Genomic DNA, 20,407 nt, shown 5'->3' with positions numbered 1-20,407 from the left:
AAGCAGACTATTGCGCGCTGGATTTGTAATACATTTCAGCAAGCTCATTCTACGGCAGGATTGCTGTTAACGAAATCAGTGAAAGCCCATTCTACCAGAAAGGTGGGCTCGTCCTGGGTGGCTGCCCGAGGGGTCTCGGCGTTACAACTTTGTCGAGCTGCTACTTGGTCGGGATCAAACACCTTTGCGAAGTTTTACAAGTTTGATACCCTGGCTGAGGATGACCTCTTGTTTGGTCAATCGGTGCTGCAGAGTCATCCGCACTCTTCCGCCCGTTCTAGAGTTTTGGTATAAACCCCATGGTTCTTGAAGCATCCTCTAGGATGTATGAGAAAATAGGATTTTAATACCTACCGGTAAATCCTTTTCTCTTAGTCCGTAGAGGATGCTGGTCGCCCGTCCCAGTGCGGGCTGTATCTGCAGTTTGGTTATAGTTACGCTCATGTTGCGTTGAGTTCAGTCAATCTGTGACTGTTGTTGAATGCCATGTTGTATGGCGTGTTTGAGGTGTGAGCTGGTATGTATCTCACCTTTAGTTTTAAAATAGTTAAATAATTCCTTTTCCTCTAAATATCCGTCTCCCTGGGCACAGTTCCTATAACTGGAGTCTGGAGGAGGGGCATAGAGGGAGGAGCCAGTTCACACCCATTCAAAGTCTTATAGTGTGCCCATGTCTCCAGCGGATCCCGTCTATACCCCATGGTTCTTGAAGCATCCCCAGCATCCTCTACGGACTAAGAGAAAAGAATTTACCGGTAGGTATTAAAATCCTATTTTTGATGCATTTTTCGCTAATGCCTTTTCGCTTAAAAGAAAGAAGTAAAAAGGCATTGGCGAAAATGCCTTAAAAACGGGTGAAAACAGCCTGTAATGAAGTACGCGGGGGTGAATTCCATAGCTCCGAAATTGTCTGGCCTAATTAAATACCCCTTAAAGTGTTTTATTCTAACTTTTTACAAACTTGTATAAAGACACTGAAAATAACTATACAGCCTTATTTTCTGAACCCCAAAAATACTGGAATGACTTAAAATTTATGAAAAACACTTGCTATAATTTTTTTCAACCATTAATTAAAACTACAAAAATCATCCATTTGACCCCTTTTTTAAATCCTCCAGTGCTTTCCAACGGCTTTTATTTGGTCCTGCTGTCTCATTTGTCACTTTTCGGGGGTCCAGGATGTTTTTCTCACTTTCATTTACTTGTCCAAATTGCAGTTTGTAGAAAAGTCGTAAAACCTCGCTGCATTTCTAATTTGATCTTGATTTTTTTGTGCAATGTATGCAAGTTTTATGACCCAAACTCTTTTGCATATTTGATCCTAATTGGATTAACCGCTTAGTGTTATAGCATATTTTAGATGGGACACAGAGTTGGAGTTAAGAGAATTCAGTTCAGTCAGAGATAGATGTATGTATGTGTACTGTATGTATGCGCGCACACAGTGTTTTCTTTATCTCTCATGTTTCTCTCTAGATACTAGTCAGGGGGATTCAGGATGATTGACTGGTGGTCACAATACTGACGCCGAAATCCCGATAGGGGAAGAGATAACGGTCTCCGGCCTCGGTCTCCTGACCCTGTCGGGATTCCGGCCTCGGTCTCCTGACCCTGTCGGGATTCCGGCCTCGGTCTCCTGACCCTGTCGGGATTCCGGCCTCGGTCTCCTGACCCTGTCGGGATTCCGACTGCCGACATCTTAACCGCTTCCCAGTCAGGAGCTGTGCATTTTTCTCAGATCGTAAGTTTATGGGTTGGCAGCCTGCAGAAGGCCATCTGTAAATTGTTGACCATTATACAGATTAAAGTATATGAAGAGCCGAGGTAGTTATATTATACGAGGGGTGATTGATAAGTACCCGTGTTAGGCAAGAAAAAAAAAAATTTATTGGGAAAATGTTGATTTATTTTTTAACATAGTCCCCTTTTAGCTTGGCCCAACGATATTTCAACTTTTTCAAGCCCTCCAAAAAATAGGATTTTTCGAACTCTGAGAAATAGGCTTCAGTTTCGGCGATGACTTCCTCGTTCGGTGCAAATCTCTTTCCGCCGAGCCATTTTTTCATTTTCAATCTGGAGAATATGGCGGATGCGGCAGCAATTCATAGCACAATCCCACCAATCCAATTTCACTGTGGCGATGTAGGACGATTGTGCCAGGACATTGTCATGGTGGAACAGCACTTTTTTCTTCGCCAAGTGGGGTTGTTTTCTCTTCAGTGCGTCATTGAATCTGCCCAATAATTGGGCATAATACTGCCCTGTGATCGTTCTTTCCTTTTCCAAATAGTCAATGAAGATTATTCCTTTCGAATCCCAGAAACCAGTGGCCATGACCTTTCCGGCCAATGGAACAGTCTTCGCCTTCTTTGGTGCATTTTCACTGGGTGAAGTCCACTGTTTTTGACTGTTCCTTCATTTCTAATGTGTAGTGATGGATCCATGTTTCATCAACAGTCACAAAACGGTGCAGAAACTCCTTCGGATTGCGCTTAAACAGGTCCAAACACTGCTTCGAAGTGGTGATTCAATTCCGCTTGTTGTCCACATTGAGCAAACGCAGCACCCATCTTGCCGATAGATTTGTCATGCCTAAATGTTCATGTAGGATATTCTGCACACGCTCAAATGAGATGCCTACGATCTCAACAATCTCTCTTGATCTTCACTCGCCAGTCTGCCAATACTATATCATGGACTTTGTTGACCATTTTCATCCATAGTCACCTCAATTGGGCGACCTGGACGCTCTTCATCGAGGACGGATGTACAACCACGCTTGAATTAATTGAACCAGTATCTGATGGTTGTCATTGAAGATGAAAGGTCTCTATAAACGGCTTCCAACTTTTCTTTGATTTCCTCACACGTCTTTCCATCCAAAAACAAGAATCTAATCACCGATCGGTACTGCACTTTCTCTATAGTTCTCCATAGTAAAAAACTCCAAACTTTCTCACTTCAAACAGCTACCAAAACAAAAGTACTCAATGAATTTATCTGAAATTCTGACAGTCGTTTGATAGATGACACTAAACAATGATATACAGGTTTGACGTCAGTGGCGCCATCTGTTTTCAAACACGTGTACTTATCAATCACCCTTCATACACCGTAAATGTGTGTAAAAACGTAACCACTTGCCTGGCGTGGTTGCATCAGATGAGACCGCACCAGAAACGCCTACTGTGCAGCTTCTCATCTTCCAGCAGCTGCAAATCTCGGTGGAATCACCCAACCCTTCTGCTTTCTGGTTTCCTCCGCCAATGCCTGCCGTGCAGCTGATTACTGCTGATCGAGCTGCCCAGCGGCACACTCCGCCCTGCAGCTGCAGAGATTAGCAGCTGCTGGGGAAATGTAAGAAAAGCAGCCCTCACCTTCCCTGTGGTCAGCCAGTGGCTGCAGAGAACAGCCACCATGAAAATGTAAAGTGCAATGTCCTGATCATCGGTGGACCGATACATCGATCATCAGTATTTAAACCGATGTTTACTAAAAACAATTTTTATTTTTTTATATACAATTGTGTTTGAAATGATTTTAAATAAATGTTTTTAAAGTAGTTTTTTTGTTTTTTTAAAGGACATTTTCTGAGTTATTTTTTATACAAAAACCACCATTTAAGTGGTCAAAAGCGATATTGTAGAATGGATATGTTCAGCATGAGATTTTGCATTTGCAGTGTTGGTCCAGCAGTAACAGGGCTCAGATTGAGATGATGTAATACAGGACGAATGTGAGACTGCCTTGTCTGCAAACTCCAAACTTTCTGAAACCTCAGCAGATTTTATACCAGTTCAGATGGTTGGACTTTGCCAGCTCAGTGTCTTCATCAGTCTATAGAAAGACCTTTCTGTAGAACGCACATTTTACTTCATTGCATTTAACCAGCTAAGAGCCATCCTTTACTTGTACACACTTATGCAGATCATGAAGGCAGATGAGAGTAAGTAGTAATTAATAAATTACATGAACTGTGTGAAAGGATGACTGGAATGCTTTTGAAAGTAATGCCATTATGGAAGCAGTTTGATTGTTACAAAGAGTTCCTGCCTTTACAGTCTAATTGTGAATGGTATTATTCAATGTATTGCAAGTTAAAAATAATATCGATCCCTTAAAGTTCAACCTTTTTAGAAGTTCTTATTTTGTTGATACAGGCAAAGGCAAGACAAAGCCCACAATGTGTCCATTGACACCTTTGTCTTGGATGCAGAAATTCTATTAGCCCAACCAGTAGTACACCTATCAAATGGGAAGTAGGGACATAATTAAGGCATGAGGCACCACTTGCCTCAGAGATTTAATTTGATCATAGTGCATAGATAGACTGTACTCAAGAAGCTTGTTGCAGCCCACAAATGGCCGCCCCCTTTGTGTGTAGTTATTGCATCCACTTTAAATAGTGTTCATATCAATTTTGTTTCCCTTTTTTTTTTTTTTTTCTGGTTTGTTCGAAATAGACTTATCTGTTGCTAGAATATACTACCTGCCATTGCAAAGTTTGGGCTACACTAGCTTCTGGTTTCAATCTGAGCACTGTGAGCAAGGCTCTAAGGAGGTCTGGCCGTGGGAGGCAGCTTTCTTATGTTTCCTGTAAAATAAAAACATTGCACCACACATCATAGTGTCTCTTTTAAGGGTTGGCATATCAGCAGTTGTTTACATGGTGTTCTATTGGTAAGAGCTGCAAGAAGCCTCTGATTTAGGTTCTGACTGGTAACGGGTGGGTTGTGTAGTCATGGCAACTTCTAAGATTTTTGCTCAAAGTCAGAATTATCATAAAGCTGCTAAGCCCCTTTTCCTTTCCTCAAGATGTACCAGATGGCACCCCATGTTTTGTTGATGGACTCTACAAGGACTGCAGGGAAAGGCAAGCTTTCCACCTGGCATAACCCTACAGTCTGTGTATGGACGGCAGATCTTATAGGAGATAAACATCATATAGTTTACTCTGAAAACCATGTTGATGAGATACATCAGCAATTGCAAAAAAGCGTTTAGCAGATTCTGAGATTTTTTTCACATATTCGAAGATCTCGCAATCCACCAATCTGTACCCATACACTGTACACGTACACTGCAGTTACCCCCCCCCCCCCTCCCCCCACGACATGATGGCACCTTGAGAGCCAAAAGTGCCTGCGTGCCCGAACATCAAGGGCCCGCTGGCACCTGTAGTTCGCCTTCAAAGGACATATTAAAATAAAAACAGGACACCAAATATTGGGTAGCACCTTCACCTGGGGGGCAGCAGCCTTTAAGATCCTCTCTGTGGCTGCCGCCTCCCCAGGATTTACAGCATTGTCTTCTTTATTCTTCACCTGGGAGTGGTAGGCACCTATAAGTTCTTTTGCAAGGCCGTCACCTCCCCAGGGCTTGCATCAGTAACAGCATCTTCCTCCATCTTCACCTGAGGGACGGTGGACTGCAAGCTGTTTTGCATGGCTGCTGTCCCCCTCCAGGACTACCTCCAGCGTTTTCTGGAGCTCTTGTCAGATCCTCCATACACATCGTACTTCCTGCCTCTGTCTCTCGCTGACTAATATTAACCATCCCAAGGGTATGAGGTGTTGACACTGTTTTGGGATACACAGCCATTGTGCCCGTAGGGCAGTGGTGGAAACCAACCACCACTGCCCTATGCCTGCTACCAGATCTCTGCAATAATGGCTGATGGCACTGCCACCACAGTGGATGCTTGATAGGCACTACCCACAACAATTGAGAGACTGCAGTCTCTCAATTGTTCCATCGCATAATGGTTGGCTGATCGGTGCACAAATTACAAATTTTCAGCGCCAATTGGTTGCTTAAATTAAGCGTTTAAAAATCTGTGTTAGTGATTCTGATAACTTTTTGATTGGAAGCGTCAAACTGTGGTCCCCATACATTGCAGATTTATTGGAGCAGTCTTCTTTAAAAAGCAGATTTGCTCCATTGAATCGCAGAAGTATGTTGGCCTTTACTCTAATTTGGAGGTAGCAAACAGCAGACTGCAAAGCTCGTAATCACGGATAGGAAACGTCTTGAAACTTTGTTTCACTTTTAAACTTATTCCATATTGGTCTTTCATAAATGATGGTGTTGGCAGTTGTTCCAATTGCTATTTCTCTGACGTCCTAAGTGGATGCTGGGACTCCGTAAGGACCATGGGGAATAGCGGCTCCGCAGGAGACTGGGCACAACTAAAGAAAGCTTTAGGACTACCTGGTGTGCACTGGCTCCTCCCACTATGACCCTCCTCCAGACCTCAGTTAGAATCTTGTGCCCGGCTGAGCTGGATGCACACTAGGGGCTCTCCTGAGCTCCTAGAAAGAAAGTATATTTTAGGTTTTTTATTTTACAGTGAGATCTGCTGGCAACAGACTCACTGCAGCGAGGGACTAAGGGGAGAAGAAGCGAACCTACCTAACTGGTGGTAGCTTGGGCTTCTTAGGCTACTGGACACCATTAGCTCCAGAGGGATCGAACACAGGACCCGACCTCGATCGTTCGGTCCCGGAGCCGCGCCGCCGGCCCCCTTACAGAGCCAGAAGCAAGAAGTGTTCCGGAAAATCGGCGGCAGAAGACTTCTGTCTTCAACAAGGTAGCGCACAGCACTGCAGCTGTGCGCCATTGCTCCTCATGCACACCTCACACTCCGGTCACTGATGGGTGCAGGGCGCTGGGGGGGGGGGGGGGGTGTGTGCCCTGAGGGCAATATAATACACCTTGGCTGGCAAATCTACACCATATATAGTCAGGAAGGCTATATAGGTGTAAAAATACCCCTGCCAGAATTCCAGAAAAAGCGGGAGAAGTCCGCCGGAAAAGGGGCGGGGCCATCTCCCTCAGCACACTGGCGCCATTTTTTCTTCACAGTGCAGCTGGAAGACAGCTCCCCAGGCTCTCCCCTGTAGTTTTCAGGCTCAAAGGGTTAAAAAGAGAGGGGGGGGGCACTAAATTTAGGCGCAATATGTGTATACAAGCAGCTATTGGGGGAAAAATCACTCAGTTATAGTGTTAATCCCTGCATTATATAGCGCTCTGGTGTGTGCTGGCATACTCTCTCTCTGTCTCCCCAAAGGACTTTGTGGGGTCCTGTCCTCAGTCAGAGCATTCCCTGTGTGTGTGCGGTGTGTCGGTACGGATGTGTCGACATGTTGGATGAGGAAGGTTACGTGGAGGCAGAGCAGAGGCCGATAAATGGGATGTCGCCCCCTGTGGGGCCGACATCAGAGTGGATGGATAGGTGGAAGGTATTAACCGACAATATCAACTCCTTACATAAAAGGCTGGATGGCGTAACAGCTGTGGGACAGCCGGCTTCTCAGCCCGCGCCTGCCCAGGCGTCTCAAAGGCCATCAGGGACTCAAAAAAACGCCCGTTACCTCAGATGGCAGACACAGATGTCGACACGGAGTTAGACTCCAGTGTCGACGAGATTGAGACATATACACAATCCACTAGGAACATCCGTTGATAAGAAACTGGTAATTTCTAAAAAGTTACTGATGGCGTACCCTTTCCCGCCAGAGGATAGGTCACGTTGGGAGATATCCCATAGGGCGGATAAGGCGCTCACACGTTTGTCAAAAAGGGTGGCACTGCCATCTTAGGATATGGCCACTTTGAAGGAGCCTGCTGATAAAAAAGCAGGAGGCTATCCTGAAGTCTGTATATACACACTCAGGTACTATACTGAGACCTGCAATTGCCTCAGCATGAATAGTGCTGCTGCAGCGTGGTCTGATACCCTGTCAATATTAATACCATAGACAGAGATAATATTTTGCTAACATAGAGCATATTAAAGATGTCGTCTTATATAGGAGGGATGCACAGAGGGATATTTGCCGGCTGGCATCCAGAATTAAGGCAATGTCCATTCTGCCAGGAGGGTATTAGAGACCCGGCAGTGGACGGGTGATGCTGACTTTAAAAGGCACATGGAGATTCTGCCTTATAAGGGTGAGGAATTGTTTGGGGATGGTCTCTGGGACCTCGTATCCACAGCAACAGCTGGGAAGAAATTTTTTTACCTCAGGTTTCCTCACAGCCTAAGAAAGCACCGTATTTTCAGGTACAGTCCTTTCGGTTTCAGAAAAGCAAGCGGGTCAAAGGCGCTTCCTTTCTGCACAGAGACAAGGGAAGAAGGAAAAAGCTGCACCAGACAGCCAGTAGTTCCCAGGATCAAAAATCTTCCCCCGCTTCCTCTGAGTCCACCGCATGACGCGGGGGCTCCACAGGTGGAGACAGGTGCGGTGGGGGCGCGTCTCGGGAACTTCAGGGACCAGTGGGCTTGCCCACAGGTGGATCCCTAGGTTCTGCAAGTAGTATCACAGGGATACAAGCTGGAGTTCGAGGCGACTCCCCCTCGCCGTTACCTCACAAGGGAGGTAGTACTGGCGGCAATTCACAAGCTGTACTTCCAGCAGGTGAAATCAAGGTACCCCTCCTTCAGCAAGGCCGGGGTTACTATTCCAAAATGTTTGTGGTACTGAAATCAGACGGTTCGGTGAGACCCATTCTAATATTGACTCCTTGAACACTTACATACGAAGGTTCAAGTTCGAAATGGAATCGCTCAGGGCGATTATTGCAAGCCTGGAGAATTTCATGGTATCACTGGACATCAAGGATGCTTACCTGCATGTCCCTATTTACCCTCCTCACCAGGAGTACCTCAAAATTGTGGTACAGGTTTGTCATTACCAATTCCAGACGTTGCCGTTGGTCTGTCCCCGGCACCGAGGGTATTTACCAAGGTAATGGCCGAAATAATTATCCCGTACTTGGACGATCTCCTTATAAAGGCGAGGTCCAGGGAGCAGTTGTTCGTCGGAGTAGCACTATCTCGGGAAGTGCTACAACAGCACGGCTGGATTCTGAATTTTCCAAAGTCGCAGCTGGTTCCTACGACGCATCTACTGTTCCTGGGTATGGTTCTGGACACAGAACAAGAAAAAAGGGTTTCTCCCGGAGGAGAAGTCCAAGGAGTTGTCGTCTCTAGACAGAGACCTCCTAATACAAATACAGGTGTCGGTGCATCAATGCACGCGAGCCCTGGGAAAGATGGTAGCTTCTTATGAAGAAATTCCATTCGGCAGGTTCCATGCAAGGATCTTCCAGTGGGATCTGTTGGACAAGTGGACCGGGTCGCATCTTCAGATGCATCGGCGGATAACCCTGTCTCCAAGGGCCAGGGTGTCGCTGTTGTGGTGGCTGCAGAGTGCTAATCTTCTAGAGGGCCGCAGATTCGGCATACAGGACTGGGTCCTGGTGACCACGGATGCCAGCCTTCGAGGCTGGGGGGCAGTCACACAGGGAAGAAACTTCCAAGGACTATGGACAAGTCAGGAGACTTCCCTACACATAAATATTCTGGAACTAAGGGCCATTTACAATGCCCTAAGTCGGGATAGACCTCTGCTTCAACACCGGCCGGTGCTGATCCAGTCAGACAACATCACGGCGGTCGCTCATGTAAACCGACAGGGCGGCACAAGAAGCAGGATGGCGATGGCAGAAGCCACAAGGATTCTCAGATGGGCGGAAAATCATGTGTTAGCACTGTCGGCAGTGTTCGTTCCCGAAGTGGACAACTGGGAAGCAGACATTCTCAGCAGACACGACTTCCACCCGGGAGAGTGTGGACTTCATCCAGTAGTCTTCCAAATGATTGTACACCGTTGGGAAAGGCCACAGGTGGACAGGATGGCGTCCCGCCTCAACAAAAAGCTAAAAAGATATTGCGCCAGGTCAAGGGACCCTCAGGCGATAGCTGTGGACGCTCTGGTAACACCGTGGGTGTACCAGTCGGTGTATGTGTTCCCTTCTCTGCCTCTCATACCCAGGGTAATGAGAATAATGAGAGGAGTAAGAACTATACTCATTGTTCCGGATTGGCCAAGAAGAGCTTGGTACCCAGAACTCCAAGAAATGATCTCAGAGGACCCATGGCCTCTGCCGCTCAGACAGGACCTGCTGCAGCAGGGGGCCTGTCTGTTCCAAGACGTACCGCGGCTGCGTTTGACGGCATGGCGGTTGAACGTCGGATCCTGAAGGAAAAGGGCATTCCGGAGGAAGTTATCCCTACGCTAATTAAAGCTAGGAAAGAAGAGCGCAAACCATTATCACCGCATATGGCGGAAATATGTTGCGTGCTGTGAGGCCAGGAAGGCCCCAACGGAGGAATTTCAGCTAGGTCGATTTCTGCACTTCCTACAGTCAGGGGTGACTATGGGCCTAAAATTGGGTTCCATTAAGGTCCAGATTTCGGCTCTATCGATTTTCTTCCAAAATAGAACTGGCTTCACTGCCTGAAGTTCAGACTTTTGTTAAGGGAGTGCTGCATAGTCAGCCCCCGTTTGTGCCTCCAGTGGCACCGTGGGATCTCAACGTGGTGTTGGATTTTCTGAAGTCGCATTGGGTTGAGCCACTTAAATCCGTGGAGCTAAAATACCTCACGTGGAAAGTGGTCATGCTGTTGGCCTTGGCGTCGGCCAGGCGTGTATCAGAATTGGTGGCTTTATCATGCAAAAGCCCTTATCTGATTTTTTTATATGGATAGGGCGGAATTGAGGACTCGTTCCCAATTCCTTCCTAAGGTGGTATCAGTGTTTCATGTGAACCAACCTATTGTGGTGCCTGCGGCTACTTGGGACTTGGAGGATTCCAAGTTACTGGACGTAGTCAGGGCCCTGAAAAATATGTTTCCAGGCGGCTGGAGTCAGGGAAACTGACTCGCTATTTATCCTATATGCACCCAACAAGCTGGGTGCTCCTGCTTCTAAGCAGACTATTGCTCGCTGGATCGGTAGCACGATTCAACTTGCACATTCTGCGGCTGGACTGCCGCACCCTAAATATGTAAAAGCCCATTCCACGAGGAAAGGGGCTCTTTTTGGGCGGCTGCCCGAGGGGTCTCGGCTTTACAATTTTGCCGAGCTGTTACTTGGTCGGGTTCAAACACTTTTGCAAGAGTCTACAAGTTTGATACCCTGGCTGAGGAGGACCTAGAGTTTGCTCATTCGGTGCTGCAGAGTCATCCGCACTCTCCCGCCCGTTTGGGAGCTTTGGTATAATCCCCATGGTCCTTACGGAGTCCCAGCATCCACTTAGGACATCAGAGAAAATAAGATTTTACTCACCGGTACATCTATTTCTCGTAGTCCGTAGTGGATGCTGGGCGCCCATCCCAAGTGCGGATTGTCTGCAATACTTGTATATAGTTATTGCCTAACTAAAGGGTTATTGTTGAGCCATCTGTTGAGAGGCTCAGTTATATTTCATACTGTTAACTGGGTATAGTATCACGAGTTATACGGTGTGATTGGTGTGGCTGGTATGAGTCTTACCCGGGATTCAAAATCCTTCCTTATTGTGTACGCTCGTCCGGGCACAGTATCCTAACTGAGGTCTGGAGGAGGGTCATAGTGGGAGGAGCCAGTGCACACCAGGTAGTCCTAAAGCTTTCTTTAGTTGTGCCCAGTCTCCTGCGGAGCCGCTATTCCCCATGGTCCTTACGGAGTCCCAGCATCCACTACGGACTACGACAAATAGATTTACCGGTGAGTAAAATCTTATTTTTACACTGAATGTATATCTTGCTGTGAACTTGTTTGAATGATTTCTGATCTTAAAGGTGTTTTAGGCTTTTATTCCACACTATTCAATCTCTCTACTAATACTCAGAGCATAGATTCAGTCCTCCGTACCCACAACAGTTCAAGTTTTCCAGGTCTCTTCACAGAATGACAAGTGAAATAATTAGCTTCACCTGTGAATCTTATGGAATTTGTCAATGTGTAATGAATACACCTGTTCACCTGAGGAGTGAGTTTGGGAACCACTGCCATAGACCATGGGGGGAATTCAGTTGTGGGCGAAGGGTGCGCATTGCTGCTGTTGCTGCGTTTAAATGCAGGCAACGCATCTCGCACCCCTTGTCTGCATGTCCAAATTCGCAGAAAAGTGGCACCTATCCTTTGGGGCTGCTAGTAGTTTTGTGTGGGTTTGGGCTGCTGTAAAGTGATTCGGCCGGGTAGATGTCTTCGTCTGCAATTTAATTCCCCCATATCTTTAAGAGAAAGTGGAATATCTCTACTATGTGGTTGTATTTCTGTAGCTGTAGAGCAGTGTATTGCAGGGTTATCTCTTATGTCCTGCCTTGCAGTGTAATGGGTTAACTAGTAGAAATCTGGAGTTTTAAGGAACAGTATGGCTTTGAATGTGGCCGTTAACAGTGTGCATGTTTCTATACACACAAGTCACATACTTTTCAGCCAGGCAGGCGGTGATTTTCCAGACTTAGAACTGGCACAGCATGGGTTAAAGTCTCATTTGGCAGCAGGCGTGCATCCTGTAGCTCCCGAGCTCCTTCTGATTGGCTGCTGAGAGGTGAAATTGAAACCACTCTAAACTTTTGACCCTGTAGCATTTTCTTGGGAACCGCCTATAGCTGGTGGAGCCCAGTTTCTCCTTTCCTCATTTTGTTGATTTTCTTCTTTTCCTAGTGCTTGTGCACTTCATCGGAATTCCATGCTCTCTCGCTGTATTGTGCTTATTCAGAAGCTTGTGATTGTTAGTGTTTTTTAGTTGCTGGTGTATTTCAATAAAAATCCTGTAGGGAAAAGCTGAATAACTTTCATCCTGCTGCTGTTGTGTTGATTTTTCATGTTTTTTTTTTTTCTGTTCTTTTTATATTTCAGTCTCCCCGTTTTCCTGTTAGCCCAGTTCTGTTGTTACTTCTGCCATCTACCTCTCATTTCCCTGTGCTTAATGTGTCCCTTGTTATATTGTTGCAGATCTCCATCTTTCCTCTGCTTCATATGTGTATGTGTGATTCCCTGTGTATCTCTCTCTCAATCTTCTTGCCGTCGCGTCTCCCCCTTCCATTGGGCGACGTCATTCTCTTCCGTAGGCTGACTCGTCTGTAGTCCGAGCTTGTATACCCTGTATAACAGCTGTCATCCAATGGTCAGTAACTGGGTCCACGCTGTACATTTATATGGCAGATCATCTGAAAATGTTATGATCTGACAGAGAATTGTATAATGTGTACACACGTACCTTCTCCATTCATCTCGGGTAAATCTGTCTCATTGCATGATCACATCTTCCATGATGCTTAAAAAATGTGCTTAATCCGGTAGTGGTAGTTATCGTGAACATTTTGCTGTGTGTGTGTGTGTGTGTGTGTGTGTGTGTGTGTATAGGTACACAATTTTTCCTTACCATCATTAGGACAAATCAATAGGATTAGAAGAAACAATTGTGAAGTTTGTGCTGTATGGGTGAATAGTACAGGTTTTCCTCGCAAGGACATTTCGGGAGTCCATTGCATCTTAAGTAAAACATGCAGTGTGTACCAGCTCAAGTTTATAGGTCCAGCGATAACATTATTTTGCTCCTATTGATTGTAAGCTTGCGAGCAGCACCCACTTACCTCATTGTCTCTCTATTATTGTTTATTTATATGGTGCCACAAGGGTTCTGCAGCACCTAACAAAGTACATAAACAAGAAAACAATGACTTACAGTACAAGACAATGTAGGACAAATACAATGGTATTTTAACATTGCTGCATCAGGGGACAGAGCACTGAAAAATCATGAGGGTGTCAGAAACCAAGGGTTAGGTGCCGTTGTAGGGAGTATGGAATTTAGAAAATAGTCTAGGAGAGGGAAAAACACGAGGGGAGAGGGCCCTGCTCGTGAGAGCTTACATTCTTAAGGGGAGGGGCAGACTGCCGATGACACAGATGGGGTAAAAGTGAGTCATGTAGCAGAAGGTTAGGATGAGAGATGGGGTAGAAGTGAGCATGTAGCACAGGGTTAGGAGGAGAGATGGGGTAGAAGTGAGCATGTAGCACAGGGTTAGGATGAGAGATGGCTTGGTTTGATGAAGAAGTTGGTCTTGAGAGCCTATTTAAAGTTTTGTGGATAATTCCAGAGGTAGGGAGCACCATGTCCAAAATCTTTAGACCGGAATGGGAGGAATTAATCAGTTGGCAGGAGAGGTGGCATGAATGTTACCCCTTTCACACCGCAAACCTGGGTCCGACCCGGTATTTTGATCCCGGGTCCGAACCCTTTCACACAACACTTTCAACCCGGGTTATTGCAGGGTTGGCTCCTTTCAACTCAACCCAGTCAGCAATTAAAACACCATGGATTTCATTTTAAATTTACTTTTTTTGGCTGAGAAAGATGAGGTGTCAGAAGGGGACAAAAGGAGAGGGTGGGGACAGCTCACAGCATTGCAGGAATCGTGGCTGACAGAGCTATGTTTTTATATACAATTGCATCCTTAACATACCTCCCAACTGGGACAATTTTTGGGACTGTCCTGCTGTCCCACCTGCGGGCCGCAGTGTCTCGTGGGAGGAGGGGGGGGGGGGGGGGGGCAGTTGGGAGGCTCCTGTCACTGCAGAGCAGCGGTGAATACACACTTTGCGCATGCATCTATTCACAGGTGACAGAGGGAGAGGGGGCATGCCAGCAGCTCAGAGAGCGCTGGGCATGCCTCCTCAGTGATGGTACAAAGGGGCGTGACTCGCGATCAAGGCTCTGTCGCGAGGCCATGCCCCTTTCATATAGGCCACACCCCCTTTTCCGGCACGCGCAAAGGTCCCTCTTTGTACTTTTAATAAGTTGGGAGGTATGCAGAAAGCTGCCTAGCAATCTCTGCCTCACCCCTAATTCTTAATAGCTCTAATTGTTAATGCTCTCTGTTGCTCTCTGAATTAATGCTCTCCTGTGTAGCAGGGCTCAGGATGCTGACATCATCAAGGCACACAAAGAACAGCCAATCAGCGCTTTCACATGAATGCAGGGTTGAATAACCCGGGTTGGACACTTTAGCGTGCACATTGACCCGGATCCAACCCATGTATAACACTGCTTTTATACCGGGTTGAAATGCAAGGTTACTCGACCCGGGATATTCAAAATTCAAAAAGGGTGCTTTTAGACTGCACCTCGACCTGGGTCGACCCGGCAATATCCCGGGATATATTTGCGGTGTGAAAGGGGTAACATGGAGTGAAGAGGGCAGGTGGGGAGGGTACAGGGAGATAAGGTCAGGTATGTAAATGGAATGGGAATAGGCGAGGACTTTGTAAATTAGTGTGAGAAGCATGAATTGGATTATGAAGGAAAGCCAGTGTAACATAGTACGTATATGTATTACCCAGTCTTGTCTTATTCATGTTTTGTTCCTAATTGTAACTCACAATAGAATATTCTGGCATTACATAAATGACTGAAGTGATGATATTAATTTACTCGCAGAGAAAGTAGTAGCGTCCTAAACTCTGGGTCTTGAGTTTTAAATATTGACTAGAGCTTTTATTGCCGGAAAATACTCCTTTATGTGGCCTCATTTAATAGCCGTCACCTGATGATATTAATGTTTTATTTTGTTACTCAAATTGTGTATAGTACGATGTTTTTGACAATGAAATCCAATTAAATACGATGATACTTTTGTTCGGGAATTAGTACCAGAAGATTTCTGCTCACACCCTCCTGAGGTGTGAGCGGAAATCCGACTTAACTACTTGCAGGCTTTTTAGCTACGCCAACAGCATCACGCTTAGCAGTTATGTAAAAAAATGCTATTTACCACGACTAAGCCCCGGGCATTAGTTGTGGTAAACTGCATCTTCCGACTTAAGTGCCAGGCATGATGCGGATATTTGAATAGCTCCTGGTTCTCTTTCTTAGAGCTAAACAACATTGCGTTTAGTTGAATTGGGAGGATTGAGACAAGTGACACACTGTAGTTTGAAAATTCGTTGCCTGGTGCTATTTTGCTATGTCTTTATTGACATTTCTTTATTTGATAGGTATGGCCAAAGTTTGGTAAAGGGTAGATTTAATGTTTTACGCATTAGGGGCGGGATGTACTATTGTATATGCAGTGCGGTACATCCTGCCACTTATCAGGTACATACTAGCAGTATTAACTAGGGTGGCTAATCCCGTGATCGGGATCGGCGGGATACCGGGATTTAGGCCAAAAATCGGGTGGGATTCAATCCCGGGATTGGAAGCTCCAATTCCAGGGATTGAGGGATCAGGAGGCCCTTTAATCCTGGGCAGCGTTGAGCATCCTCAGGACACTCAACTTGCCCGGCTCCCTCCTCCCGGCACCCCCTGCGCAGAGTGACCTGTGACTCTGAGGTCACGCTGCGCAGTCACCGCGCCGCCTGATGGGAAGCAGACAGTCACCCGCGAGGTTGTGTTATGTCTGTGGGGTGGGGCAGATGGCCGGACACATTAAAGAGTTATGTGGGCGGGGCGGACGGCTGGACACATTAAAAAAAGTATCCTGGGAATCTAGGGATTGACCATTTTTCAGTCCCTATACCCGGGATTGAAATAATGGCCCAGGATTGGCCTCCCTAGTATTAACGCTGATATGTACCTAGAAATGTGCAAAGGACATCTTTCCCAATAAGAGCTGTCCTTTGCAATAGATGGACTTCTGGGATTAGAATCCGGGAGCCCTTTTGCGCATGTGCAGAGTGACGTGCACTGCCACAGGGGGTGCTGGAGGAGTTAGTGTAGGGCCACACACAGCGGCCAAATGGGTCCCGTTGAGTGAGACCCGCTTGGCCGCTATGTGTGGCCCAAGCCTTAGAGTTAGGGTACACACTTGACGATGCTAAGATCTCATTCCAGAGCTGGGTACATATGGGAAATAGGGCCATTGTAAAATGACAGTTTTTGGTCGCATTTTCCCTTTAGTACATCTTGCCCCCGAAATGTGCAGTCCCATGCTGCTCCAGTCATTAACAAAACAGGAAAGGGACAAACCCATTTGTAGTAGTCATGTGCCAAACATGCACTTAATTTGGAGCCCCCCCTTCTTGGTAGGTAAAAATATGAAAAGTGGAGCAATCTTTGGCTATAGCTATGTCTCCTTACCAAGATATGAATTTAGGCAAACAGCAATGTCTCCTGTATTTTCTACATTGCATGAGATATGAAATGGTGACTTTCTGCAGACTACAACCTGTTCCCTACAGTAAGTCAGTAAAAGGAAATCTTGGGGTTATTTACCAGAACACTGGATACATCAGAGTAACTTGATATTTTCTACCCAATTTATTATACATTTAGTTCCTAGTTTAATTATTAAATGCCACTCTGCCATTTGATCATGTTGTTGTTAACAGGGCACCAATCACCCATGTTCGGCAGCATCTTCCAGTGGACTTAAAACACTGGCACAGCTACAGTATACATCTTTACTATATCTGTATAGTCATCGCGTCTCAGACTGAATGAAAGCTTCCATTTGTTTGACTGGTGTAAATGCGCCTTCGGCATTTCTCCTTTTTTATTCTTTAGAGCTTTGTGAACTCCAGAGCTGTGGCTTCTGTATCTTCTTGGAAGTATGCCAGCCGCATCAAATGAACAATGACTGGAATATGATTAATAGCAGATCCCGTGCCCCCTTCTGTGTGCCTGTCCCTCTGAATCTGCAGGATAAAGAGTCCACCATAATGGTGTGCCTCTAGTCTCCTGGTTTGTTCATCTGTTCCCATGCACAGACGTCCTATTTATAATACAGACTCCTTACTGCAATGTGCTTGTAGGATTCCAAGTCTTTTCTGTCAAAGGATATCTGATGTCCAGAGATCCTCCTATTTGCTAGTTGTGAGTTGTGCAGAACATCCAGGTTTTACTTTGTGTGGTTACCGGAAAGTCCTTAGTTCTGTGGCTTTATGCAATGCAGTGATAGTCCCGATTGACAGGGCTTGCTACACAGCAATATCTTTTGAAATTGGGTTTTCCCCCTCTGATATTTAATCTGCCACAAAAGTTCTTTAAAAACCACCACTTTAAGGCTGTCCTGAGCAGCACTGAAAACACGCTAGTGAAAGTACAGTAATGTCCCTGCCTTCCTGCTGTGCATCATTCTGGATGTGTCTGTAGATACACACTAACATGTAACAATATATAAATGGTTATGTGTGTCACACTTAAGGTGGATACACACTAGGTGATGTGGTCCATGAGCAACATCGCTTAGTGTGTCCAACTCCGGGCCCGTGCGATATCGCAAAGTGACGTCATGCTGTGGCCCAGCCGTCCATGCAGCTTTGAACGATGAGTCCAAATTGTGCTGTCTGTCCAGGCGACAGCTAGCCTCGTTAACTAGGAGCGGGGCCGCACATCGTTCATTGTTGACTGCGTACACACTGGGCAATATAGTCAACGATATCGCTCAGGAAGGGTCAAAATTAGCTACGTTGTTTACTGTATCGACTAGTGTGTGTGTACAGGCCTATACCTCTGTTATAACTGTACCCAGATTTGTGCTCCTGTACTTTTTTATTCTAGGAAATCTTGTTAGCAGGGTATCCATACAGGTCTCAGGCAAAGCATTGTGGGTGGATTACAACCATTTAGCTGTTTCTGAATGGAAGATGCCTAAAAGAAGTAGCAGTGTTGAAGCTCAATGTATCGGCTGGAAATATGAATATAGATAGGGGTACAGGTTTAACATATATGCGATATATGATGTCATATAATAATGAGTATATAGATAATTCTATGTTACCTGCTAACACACTCACTTTTTTCTCTCTTTTAAACTTTATTCTAATGGAGATACAGCTGATGCATGGCATGCTTACTATCGCATTGCTTCAGTCTGAGATTGCCCACAGTAAACCAATAGTTTGCACCATGCTGCAAAGCAAATGAAAGTGCTGTGTCCTACAGTACATTGAAGCCTTTCTTGTATGAGAATGTAGACTGCTAATGCTATTCGGAGCACTTTTTTTTTTTTTTTAAACAGTTTTTTCCAGGTTGTGGTAGTTAAATGTGACAAATTTCAGAAGAAATGGATTCCTTTGCTGCTCACATATACCTGCATAAGAACAGCAGCTTCAGAATGGTGTGTAGTAAAGGGGGGCCTGAGTTGACATTATAGGTAAATGTAATTTTAATTTTTTTAGGCTCCCATCAGATCAATGTGCGCGTCCATCAGTATTGGGTTTAGCCACACAAAACGGCTAAACCTGTCTAAAGTACTGCTTTGGATGGCCAAACTCCTGTTTGGGTGCCCAGAGTGCCGACTTATCACGCGTTTCAGCACACACTTCAGGAGGCATGTTAGCTGAAATGTTTCACCAGCATCTATTTGTGTCCGAGTGGAGCAACAATTGATTTGCTCCATTTGGTGCCATCTAGTGGCAGTTACTGGCTAGAACAAATGACTCGCCCCCTATAAGTGGTGGAAAAACTTGCTAGGTATAAATGACTTCCTTCAGTTCTCATACAGTCACACACACCTACATTCATTTGCATTTTCTGTTCATTTAAATCCTGGTTGCATACTCTCTAGCATTTTGGGAAGTCCTCCTGAGAGAGTAGACTAGTCACCCACTTCCCAGTGAAGCAAAAGTCCAGAGGCCCAGTCGCATGCAGCAGAGTACCGAAAATATTTGCATTGTATAGTGGGGGTGTGATCATGGGGTGTGGATCATTAGGTCGACAATGTTTAGGTCGACAGTCACTAGGTCGGCAGGGTTGGAAGGTTGACAGGGGTTCTAGGTAGACATGTGCTAGGTCAAAAGGTCGACATGCGTTTTTTGTGTGTTTTCTTCGTAGAGTGACCGGGAACCCCAATTAGTGCACCGTGTCCCCTCGCATGGCTCGCCGTGCTTCGGGCAAGTTGTCTCGCTTCGCTCGGCACAGATTACCGTTCCAATCGTAGTCCACGTGGATCGTTAAGTATGAAAAAGTTCAAAATAGCAAAAAAACTCATGTCGACCTTTTGACCTGTCGACCTAGCACATGTCGACGTAGAAACCATGTCGACCTTCCAACCCTTTCGACCTAGTGACTGTCGACCTAAACATTGGCGACCTAGACAGTGTCGATCTTCAGACCGGATCCCGTGATCATGATGCAGTCCTTTGCACCTACCCCAAACCATCCCCCTCACCCCTCCCCGCTCACACACACATTCCTGGACTCCCCTACCTCCCACTTGCCTCCAGGACTTCTCAAAGTTTATGCTGTTGTATATGTTGGAGCTTATGTACACAGACTTTCTTACTTTAGTGTCTAGTTTGTTTTGTCCTGATGCCCTCTAAGTTATACAGACAACTATGTACTACTCCCTGTTTGGTTAAGTAGACTTTATAGCAGGGTTGGTTGGTTGGTTGAAACCATGCTTTAAACAAAATGGTTTAAAAAAAACTACTTTTTTTTATTTTTATGTTATGACTAATGGCAAGGCGTCGTCACTTCTTAAAAAAAATAAAAAAGAACGACCTGAATGTCTTATAAACAGAGTAAAAAAAAAAAGTAAAAACACAAAACAATAAAAAAAAAAAAAACACTAACTACTTTCTTTTTCTCGCCTTCTACTTGATCCTGGCGTTTGGTGTGC

The 20,407-nt window shown here is 45.6% G+C and overlaps 1 protein-coding gene across 3 annotated transcripts in view; it reads left to right on the top strand.

Moving 5' to 3' along the window:
- Positions 1–20,407, top strand: part of NCOA3 (nuclear receptor coactivator 3) — a 329,159-nt gene that overhangs the window by 116,996 nt on the left and 191,756 nt on the right. The window lies entirely within an intron of this gene.

The sequence above is a fragment of the Pseudophryne corroboree genome, chromosome 3 (assembly GCF_028390025.1).
Source record: "Pseudophryne corroboree isolate aPseCor3 chromosome 3, aPseCor3.hap2, whole genome shotgun sequence".
Classification (NCBI taxonomy): domain Eukaryota; kingdom Metazoa; phylum Chordata; class Amphibia; order Anura; family Myobatrachidae; genus Pseudophryne; species Pseudophryne corroboree.
The sequence above is the reverse complement of the archived record's forward strand: the minus strand, read 5'-3'. Positions and strand labels throughout refer to the sequence as shown.